The sequence below is a fragment of the Aquila chrysaetos genome, chromosome 20 (assembly GCF_900496995.4).
Source record: "Aquila chrysaetos chrysaetos chromosome 20, bAquChr1.4, whole genome shotgun sequence".
NCBI classification, from domain to species: domain Eukaryota; kingdom Metazoa; phylum Chordata; class Aves; order Accipitriformes; family Accipitridae; genus Aquila; species Aquila chrysaetos.
The window spans coordinates 16,767,196-16,777,218 of record NC_044023.1 but is presented as its reverse complement, the minus strand read 5'-3'; positions in this window follow the sequence as shown (position 1 = coordinate 16,777,218).

Sequence of the window (10,023 nt, the reverse complement as noted above, 5' to 3'; positions counted from 1 at the left end):
CAGAGTTATATGTACCAGACTGAATAGGTAAGGATAATAAGGCAATATATAAGGATAATGTATCAAAGGATTGCTGCTTGGCACTTCAGGAATGGCTGTGAGTCACTAGAGGTGGGATGGAGAAAACACAAAAAGGGGAATGAGCGAAAGGAAAACACCAAGAAGATGCTAAAAATGTTAAAAGTTGTTGAAATAGTCAATATACAGTTCAGAATGTTCAAAATACCTTTTTTCATGTTTGGACAACTCCTCAGTAAGAGAGCGGCAGTCGAGCGACGTGCCCAGGAGGGAGGATGCGGCTGGGCAGAGGCTGTGCCCGGCGGGGAGCCGGTGCTGGGGTGCGGCGGGGGCTCACGCTCTGCGCAGACCGGCACCCACACATACCACAAACCTGCTCTTTCCACCCTCCTCTTTTATTCTAGCGGGTACCAAACCCGGCTCCACTGTGCAGCTGGGAATTTGTGTTGGGCAGTGGGTTACCTTGCACCAGGCGAAGCTAATCCTTCGTACGAGTCCTTCCGAGGGTGATGTGTCCTCTTCCACTAGCCAGAATATGCTGCTCCTTTCGAGGGTGAGATGGCTCTGCCCTCCAAATCATTTCCATGGCAATATGCAGAATGCAATATATATTATGATAGCCTGCAGCGCCCATATAGTGCTAGTGGGACATACAGGAGATATGAAAATAAAAAATTGAATTGAGCATGAAGTTCAGCAGTCAGATTCGCAGATGGGCAAGAGCAAGGGCAGCTTTGCAAAACAGCAACCAAGGGCAAGGCTGCCTCTAACTATGGGGATAATTGTCATGGAAACTACAAGTAAAGTAGCACAAAACACAGGAAGGTATGAAAAAGGTAGCTGAAAATAGCTGCTCCAGGAACGTTTCTTTGCAAAAGTTCTAGACTTTAAAAGTCAACTGAATAAACACTTTAGTAATTTTAGATGTTCTTGGAAAATGAATTTTAAAGGGCAAAATGGGGCAAACCAGAAAATTATGGCTCAGCGAAAACTCCAGGAGAAAAAAGCTCTGAGAGGAAAATGAATGCAAGTAAGACTCCTACAAGCTTTATTATATACGTACCTACATAAGTATAGATAGATAAACTCATGCATGTGTGTGTGATTACATATATACAGTATAGTGTGTATATATAGTTATATATAACTACTGAAAAAATAATACTGAAAAAATAATACTGAAAAAAGAAGCCAGCACAAAACAAATACTTCTTGCATCAAACTGAAGATGAGAGGGTTTCTCAGAGGTTAACTTGACTGAAATCCAAGGCCTTGAGCAGTAAAGCAAGTTGTTTGATGAGCTGGACCAGTGTCTAAATGGCAGCTGACCAAGGATGGCTATGACCAGAAAATACACAGTGAGGGTGAGATCCAGCCACCCAACAGCAGAATGGATGGGTGCCAAAGAACTGAAATAATCAGAAAATGCACGAAAGATTGCTCAGCACGTCTGCAGAGAGCCCCAATGGGCGGAAAGCGGGGCTACAGCCTCCAGCCGACTGGGAGGTATCCTGCAATTACAGCAAGCATTTGACGGCCACAAACCAGGACACCTTTGTCTCTGCTCAAGAGAGCAGCAAACTGTGCTTCACAAAGTGCCTTTTCTTTGCTGTGAGGAACACCTCTCCGTGCCAGACGGACAGTGGCACGTCCAGGGTTACTCTTCCAGCCGAAGTTGCCGGTGGGCTGATGCGCGTGAGCTGCAAGCGCAGGGGAAGGAGTACGGGGTGCCAGTTGGGAAAGCAGAGCAGCAGGTACAACCTCCGTGGGACGGCGGTGGGAATGGCAGGGCAGGATCCAGCGTGAACACGGAGGAAGGTGAGATGTGGAGGTACTGTCATGCAGGTCACACTAGGAAAACATTAAAGGGCAATTTATGCACTTAGAGAGGAAAGAATTGAGTTGTAACAGGGAAAAATGTTAGCTGGAAGATGCAAGAAGCAGCAGAATATACGTTATATTGCTCACCAGCACACGCTGCTGGCTGGGGACAGGATAATCCTGCTCCATTTTTTATGCCACACTGGAATAAGCAGTGAATAAACGGGAATAATCGTGTGACAGCAAATGGTGTCTGTGCACTAGTAACTGCCAAGCGGTACGTCTCAGCAGGTAAGACAAAACCGGGTTGGTTCAAGGTCGAGTACCTGAGAGGTGTTCTGGCATCACACCGGGTTCATGTGAGTTGGGGGGAGGATTTTATAAGTTGGTCATATCCACACCATGTAAAATACAACAATCACAAACTCAAACTACACCCCAAAAAGAGGCAACAGCAAGAGAACCATCTCATTTACCAGAGGAGGTGATTGCTACCATGAAGTGCAAGGAACACGGCAAAAAGAAAAGTCCACAGAGCAAGAGATGAGGAGGGGAAAGTCAGGGCAGAGGTGAAAGGAAAATGGACATTGAGAGAAAAATAACCCCATGTAAGAGGCAATTCTAATCAGCTACAAAAGGGGAGTTAAATGCAGCCCCAGTTGCAGAGCAGCGTGGCATGGAGACAGGCAGATAAGCGCCACGGCAGCAAAGGCTGGACGCTGCAGCCAGCCAGGGCTTTACAGGGCACTAACCAGGTATTTATGAAATACCATCGAGGCACAGGTTTCTTTACTTCTGAGCAGCTACAACATAGAAAGACACCAAACGGAACTAATTTCACAGGTTGTTTTACTCAATAATGTCAAATCACAGCTGAAGAAGATTAAATATGCAACCAAAAGTTACCTACATTGCTGTAATACCACTAATAACACTAACATTTATAGAGGGCTAAATTACGCTTTGCTTAAGGCCTTTCTCTCTGACCTTTGAAGGTTTGATCTCGAGACATGATGTAAATCATCTGGAGAGTTTTCTTCACCTCTACCAGATGAAGGATATTCCTATTCTGGGAAAGCAAGGTTAGTCTTCCAAATAAAAGAAAGAAAGATGCTGGAGGTACTTGGGCATCCAGGTTTTCTGCTTCCCAAAGTCACTCAGACACTTCTGTGCAATGGCAAAGCAGTTTCCATCAGCTGAAGAGCACCCTCCAGAGATGGACTCTCAGTTCCCGATGGCTTTAATTTTCTGCACACTTATTAAAACTGACATAAAACCCCCTAAAGTAATAATCCAGCTATTTTCACCCAAACTGAAGGTTCTCAGGCTAGCAACTTGCCCATTAGTAAAAGTGCAACACTCAGGGCAATCGGTGCCGGGGCAGTACAGTACGGTGCTGTGAGTGTGTACCCTCAAATCCCACTCACTCCGGGACTTGTAGTGCACTCAGGAGAAGGAAACAAGAGCACTTTCTTCAGTTACATTGATGTTCAAGTCAATGGGCATTCTGTAGATTCTCTCCAGGTACACCAACATGCTGCAGCAACGGCCAGAGCTAATTCCCATATGTTTTAGAGAAGTACCTTGCCTGTGAACTTCGGAGGATGTTCAGACTGTGTCGACTCCACCATTGAGTTCATTTTAAAAGACAACACGATATTAAGTCATTGCACTGGTGTTTGCATTAAACACCGCTTCCCTTGATTAATAAATTTGTGCCTGGTTTGCTATGAGATCTCAATAGAAGTTATACAACGCTTCTCAGCCAAGCTTTTCTTTGCATGATGCGAAAATGACTTGTCGTTATAAAGAGGGGAAAAAAAAATAAATGAGGCTGTGTGTTTGAAAAGGAGCTGTGGAAAATACATCAATATTTGCAATTACAGTGGCAGCTGCTGCTCTGCGAGCAGTCATGGATGAAGGCTGCTTTCCCACAGATTCCATACCCCTTCTCCCCACTTTGCCCCCATCTCCACCGCAATGATACTCCCACCTCTTCTTTCCTATGATGTGCCTCACGCCTATATATTTCCCACCCCTCCCTGTACCCTGTAGTCCTTGCTGCTGGCCACGTTCCCCAAACACCAGCTAAGCAAAAGGCATTGGTAGCATGGGGCACTGAAATACAGGCGCTGCAGGGCAGGACGGTGTGGGTTAGCCAGAATGGCTGATGCTTTCCAGTTTAGATCTGCCCTACCTGATCTGCACGTAACTTCAAGGAATTGGACATTATTGAGAGCTCATGACATCTACCAAATTCGGTTCAAGGTGACCAAGGGTTCAAACGCATTAGAGCACAGAACCACAGACTGATGGGCAGAGGGTATAATCGCATGAGGCTATTGCCTTAGAAAAAGAAGCTTAAAAAAATCATCAAAGGACAAAAGTCACTAAGGCACTGCAGGGAAGGCTGACAAGGCTGAGCTAAGGAGGAGGAAAATGGAGTAACTCCCCAGAGGACTGAAAGATTTCAAAATCCTTGCTCTCCATTTCAAATTATCTCAGTAAACTGATAACTATCACATCAACCGGCCAACAACCTGAGGATTTAAATAAGCTTTTTACTACCAGCACATATAAACCCCAATGAATTCCAAACAGATAGTTTATTTAAAGATCACATTATATGTACTATAATCAATATCCAGATTACAGCAGGGCTGTTGCAATGAAAAAGATATAACTGTAGACATGTAAAAACCTTCCAGTTTGGACAGAGACTGGGCAAGAGTAATCAGCACTTCTTAAAGTCTTAGAAATGTAGTGAAAGAGCTGAAGTGTGTGTAATTACCAGTGAGAAGCATTGTAGCAAAGCAGATAAAGTTAATTATACAGTACAGGAGCATTTTCAGTTGATGTGGTAGTAATCATAGTCAACAGAGAAATGCCCAACAGAAGGAACTGCATACAATAAAAGCAATCATGTGGTGAATGTGTACGGCACAAATTACCTAAAAAGCAAAGGTAGATACAGACACACAGCTGGAGCTGACAAAAATAAAGATTTGTGGATTTCTATGTGCAGTAGGATACCTTAAAAAGCAGCAGACCTTACCCCGTGGATGGTACGCCCCAAAACTGTCACATCAGTCTGGAGGAGGTATCAATATTTGTGCTCCATGCAGGGAAGCAAGGGCCAGATCCAGCGCCAGTCTGTGACAATAGTCGCACCGTTTGTCACTGGAAACACCAGTTATGTCCTGGGTGCTGCTGCTGTGTATGAAACAAATACGCCAGCGGGTTGGTCTAGAGTACCAATTTTCTGAAAGTAAATCTGTAATTAGGAGAAAAGATGCAGTAAATTTCACTTTGAAATTCAGGCTCGCAGGCTTCCATTTTGTACAGACCATTCAATGTCTGCATCCACCAGCCTGCATTAAAAACAGGCAGGCTGGAATACAGGACCTAAAATAAAAGGTTCAAGCATAAATCGTTTCTGTGTGTGTATATTTACGCATCTCTACAAATGCCATTTTGGTGTCTCTTGGTTTGATGATGGGACAGACACGGCGCAGGATTTCACCTCGCCGTGCCGGCAGTGCTCTCTCCTACTCCTCATTACAGCCATTTCACCCAGGAGCTGTCTCTTCACATATGTTTTTGTGGCACCAAATACAGTGGGTTCCCACCTGTTCAAAACCAGCTTTCCCCACAAAATTTCCTGAAGCAGTGGCATTAAATAAATGCAGCCTCAGGCAGCAGCGTGCCATCACCCTCCCCTGCACCCAGGGCTGCTGCAGGTACAGGGCGAAGGAAGAGGCTCCCCCTCCCATCTCCACCTGCCAGTTTGATTTCTCACGGCCGTTAGATATTAACAGATTTCAGGTCTCTAATTAACGATGCGGTTTTATCCTGTCTTCCCTGGGTAATAAACTCCCCCTGACATGGCTGTTTGTTGGAACACCCCTACTAACAGACTTCCATGCTGTAAAAGACTTAATTTGGGGACTATGTGAAACGTTGTCCTTCAAAGCATCCTGATGTGCTAGTGGGGGAGGATTTATTGATTTGAAAATAGGCAGATAAATAAATAAAAGACACTAATTGCTGTGAAACAGATACCTGGCTGATCAGATGCAATTAGCAATACGGAGAGGGTGACAAAACAACATCGGGGAGGTCAAGAGATGCAGAAATCCCACTCCAAGAGCATTTTCTAACTGTCCTTACACTTGTGCAGGGCTTGTCTAATGCCAGCCGGCCAGCAGAGCTGCGCTGGCAGAGGGCTTGACCCTGTGCCTTTCACTCCTTGCTAATACAGACCGAAATTTCTGAGAGCCAGACTTGCAGAGATGAGAGCCATATCTATGCCAACAATAATTACTTATGAAAACTGATAACTTCTAGGAGCTTATTCAGAAGCAATCAATGCCTAACACCTGTAGGTTTATATAGTGCAGCTGTGAGTATCGCTGTCAACACTTCCACTACTGAAGGATGAAGAATGAAGCCAGACGTGACTCAAGTGCCATCTTTTCCAAAGTTAAGTTAAAACAGCCCTGCAAATGAAACAAATGCATCGGCCTTGAAGAGGTCTGAGGATCACAGCAAGGTAAGAAAGTGAAATTGGCATCACCGAGGTGAGCCTGCAGCTCGCAATGTGATGGTTGTGCACAAAGAGCTCTTTGTTGGAGCACAGACATGCCAACCAGCTCCCAGGACCCTTCACGCCTTTCATGATGGGAATTAAAGCCATTCAGCAACACTTGGATCCTATCCCGGGCCCTGCTGCGGATCCTGATCTGCTGGTAGAGGATGCTCGCTGTGCCGGGGTGGTCCCCGTCTCTGAAGCCCAGGAGAGCCAGGTAGTGGCACAGGACCTCCATGGAGAGGAAAGCAGAGTGCTTCTGTGACTGCTGCTGGCAAGTGCCACGTACCCTGAGGTGTTGTGAGCTTTCTCCCTTTGTGGGCCGGGAGAGAGGAGCCCCCGCACCCGGCAGGGCTGGATGAGCAGAGGGAGCAGTGACAGCCGGGGTCCCTGGCTCCATCCACGGCACTTGCAAGCAAAACGCTCAGATCCTGACACTGCCATAATGGGTGGCTCCCTGCAAGCAGCAAGTCAGCATCCAGCCGGGCACAGAATCCTCGACACCAGGCGGTGGCTGGGAAGGGGGACACTGCAGGTTTTGGGTGCTCTGTCCCAGCTGTGCCCCTGCAGAAGGCTGGCGGTCCCCAAAGCTTTTGGTTAGCGTTTAGCTATAGCGGGGCTTCACTTTGCACACTGGGGGTAAAAAAAAAAAAGCCCAGCAAACCAAACACCCAGAAGGTAGAGATGCAGCGCAGTTATTGCTCTAAAACACTGTCACCTTGTGGCAGCTCAGCCGCAGTCAGATACGCTGCACTCGATATGCCTTGCTGGACATCAGGGTGGCCTGGGGATGGCTCCGAGGGCAAAGGGCTGGCCAGGACACGACAAGGAGCAACCTCACACAGGGACATAGAAAGCCACCTTGCTCTGGGTAGCATTTAGTAACAACTGTTACTGGGGAAGGAGGAGATCTGGAAATCTGTGTTTGCACTTCCAGCTCTGTCTGTGGCCTCCCATGGCTGCAAAAACGGTAACTGGGAGGGTGGCATTACTTGGGGTGCCCATGATCACCTGTGACCGTCTGGAGTACTGACCATGCAAGATGTGTTCACCCAGGAACTGCAAGGAGCAACCGAACCTCTCCGTGTGCTTGAGCATCACTGGGGGGAGCGCGGGGTCTGCACCATCCTCTGCAACGCCCTGGCAGAGGGAGTCCTCTGCCACAGGGAGGAAAAGTCAACTTGTCTGTTCCTTTTAGACACCAGAGCATTACAATACACTGTGATTTAACGGGCAGATGGCAGACCTCTGCTCCCTGTGAGAGGAGGGCAGACCTCTGCTCCCTGTGAGAGGAGCGCAGCCATCAGCTCCATGACAGGCAGCACTGGCCTGTCAACGGCAAATACCACTGTATGAAGCTTGATCGCACAGCTAAAGGGGCTGACAAACCTGTCCTCCTCCAAAATCACCATCGGGCAGAGGAGACCTCCTTGGATGCCCTGAATGCCACCAGAGCCACTCTTGGGGTTGGTGCAAGCAGGAAGGCGGACAGAATTAGTGCTTTGCGAGTCCAGAGCCATAGGGAGGTGCTGAGGAGCTCCTGCCAGCTGCAGAAGGGGCTGGCTCCTACTTTCAGCTGGATAACCAGGGGGTATTATGCCTTTTAAACAACCTGCAGCACATCCATACCGTCACTCTTCAAGCAAGAGCATCATTAGAGTTACTAGGAGCCACCACAGGGCTCCTCACAGCCCTGCCACATCTTGCAGGGAAGGAAACAATCATTTGACGTCCATTTGAATGCTGTAAGGCCACATGAGAATTACGGTCACCACAAGGCCTTATTTCTTCATATAAATATTTGAGATATAAATATTCTCTCTGAATTTCCTTTCATGTTTAGCAGTGAATGTCACATGTATGTAGCCAGCTCCCTTGCTCCCAGTTATGGCTTAAATATACATAAATATGAAAATGTGGGCAAATATTTACAGACAATAAATGCTAGGGGGTTTTAATTAACTAGTGTTTCATATGCTTACAGAACAAAACACAACATTTTAGCAATAACTAAACCCAGGAAAATTAAAACTCAGCTCCCTTACTCTTCTCACACCTAGCAACTTATTTTGGGGCCAATTAAGAAGTGGCAAATCCAGGAATGGGAGAAGGAAAAACTTTTTCTCCCACAGTATATAATGAAACTGTGGCTTTTCCTGCCACAATGAACTGTGGATGCCAAAAATGCAGCGATGTTGACAGGGCGTGGGCATTTCTACAGACAGTAAGAATGGCCAGAGCTATAATAGTTACGAATGACGTGAATTTTGGAAGAGAGGAGGACCTCCAGCTGCGGTTGCAAACCAATCTTTATTAGGGATTAGGAAAAGACCTAAGGTGACAGTCAGGTTATCTGCTTACAAGGGAGCTGCATATAACTTTCCACCTTCCACCCAGCACTGGAGAGACCGGCTGCAATAACTGGACATAGGAGCTGATTCAATTTTTTTTTTCTTTGTCAGTTTTTGTGAGCTAATCCCAGCTCAGCTGCTCACATGAGTAACGCTCACCCATGTGTGCAGTGCCTGAGCATATGAAACATCAGCCTTACTTAGCAGAAAAAAAAGCCAACCATCCTTTCGTTCCTAAACAAGGCACGCTAAGAATAAACAGCATACCGCAGCTCTGGAGCACACTGCCCAAGAAATATAGCTGGGGACAATATTCAAAAGAAAAATATGCAAGAGGCCTAAAAGTGTCTGTCATAAAAAAAGACCTAATTAATAGGTCTCTGAGCAAACGCAAAGGCCAACAGGCAAATAATATAAACACTGCTGCAAAAGATCTACGTGCAGTTATCTGCAAAGCATCAAAGCAATTCCTTATTGTGCAATCAATACAAAAGTGATTGCAACTCAAAAAAAAGAAACAGAAGAAAAAAAAAGACTGCTCCTAAAGAAACAAAAGAGCTGCCCAACTTAAAACACAGATTCTCCTTATTTCATTGTGAAGCACTGGAACTACAAGCCAATGACTTAAATGAAGGAAAAAAAAATCAGAATCAACATAACAAGTATTAGCATTTATCAAAAATGCAGCAGACAACACTTCCTTCCAGCAAACTTCTAAATAATTCACACCGGATATAAAGAAGCCAATCTTGGGAATACACTGTGCCAAAACAGCCAAGGAAACAGTTTCTCCCATGACCTAGACAAAAAACCCAACCCCAAAATAGAGGCACTGGCAAGAAGCATCGTGTTTAAAACCCAATTCCAGCAAAAGCTATCATTTAAAACCAAAAACTGCCTGGAGGAGTTCAGCTGGGCAAGCAAGCATGGTCCAGGCTGGGCTGGCTGGGATCCTGTATCCCACAGGACAGCCCTGGGCACCCAAAAATGCCCTTTGCTGGGAGCCAAGTGCCCTGTGCCTGTCCCACCGCCCGGCTCGGGCGTCCCCACTCCCCCAGCGCTGCCCGGGCAGGGGAACAACCCGACAGCCAGCACTGCAACAACCACAGCCGGCTGCGTTTCGCTCCAAAAGCACCAACTACGTTTTTATCTTACTACAAATGACACACATGCAAGGGAAAACAGGGGCTGACACTTACAGCGTCTTATAGGATAAAAAGGGGCTTTGACTTAGGGTACCACGCG